Source organism: Otolemur garnettii, unplaced genomic scaffold (genome assembly GCF_000181295.1).
Source record: "Otolemur garnettii isolate 467f Iridium unplaced genomic scaffold, OtoGar3 scaffold00022, whole genome shotgun sequence".
Classification (NCBI taxonomy): domain Eukaryota; kingdom Metazoa; phylum Chordata; class Mammalia; order Primates; family Galagidae; genus Otolemur; species Otolemur garnettii.
This window is the reverse complement of record NW_003852417.1, coordinates 15,427,913-15,428,564: the sequence shown is the minus strand read 5'-3', so window position 1 is coordinate 15,428,564 and position 652 is coordinate 15,427,913.

The following is a 652-nucleotide window of genomic DNA, read 5'->3' as shown; positions in this document are numbered from 1 at the left end:
ACTCCTGGGCTCAAGTGAGTCTCCTGCCTCAGCCTCCTAAGTAGCTGGGACCACAGGCGCCCGCCACAACACCCGGCTATTTTTTGGTTGCAGCCATTATTGTTGTTTGGCGGGCCCAGGCTGGATTCGAACCCGCCACCTTAGGTGTATGTGGATGGCGCCTTAACCACTTGAGCCACAGGCGCCGAGCCTTCTTTTTTTTCTTATGTATGCTTTCCCTATATAATGTCATTCATTGACATTAGATGTATTCCCAATCTCTGATAACTACCAAATCTGGGTCTCTAACTAGAACATACACTGTGGTGTGTTTTTTTTTCTGAGAGCACATGATGACACACACCACCACCACAAATCTCATAGATTGAAAGTTGAACAAAAGAGGCAGACAGAATGGGCATCAATATTCCATTCATATGAAGTTCATTAAAGTCAGAACTAATCTATGGCTTTAGAAGTGGAGATCATGTTTCCCCTAGTTAGAGATAGTCTGGAAAGGAGCATGAAGGAGCTTTGGGGGACTGGGATGATTTTGATTTTCTTCATCTGTATACTAGGGGAACAAGGACATTCAGCTTTGTACTATGTTTAAAATAACTGGCTCTCGATGGTTTACATAATAAAGCCCAAAAGCAATAGCATGATTTACCTT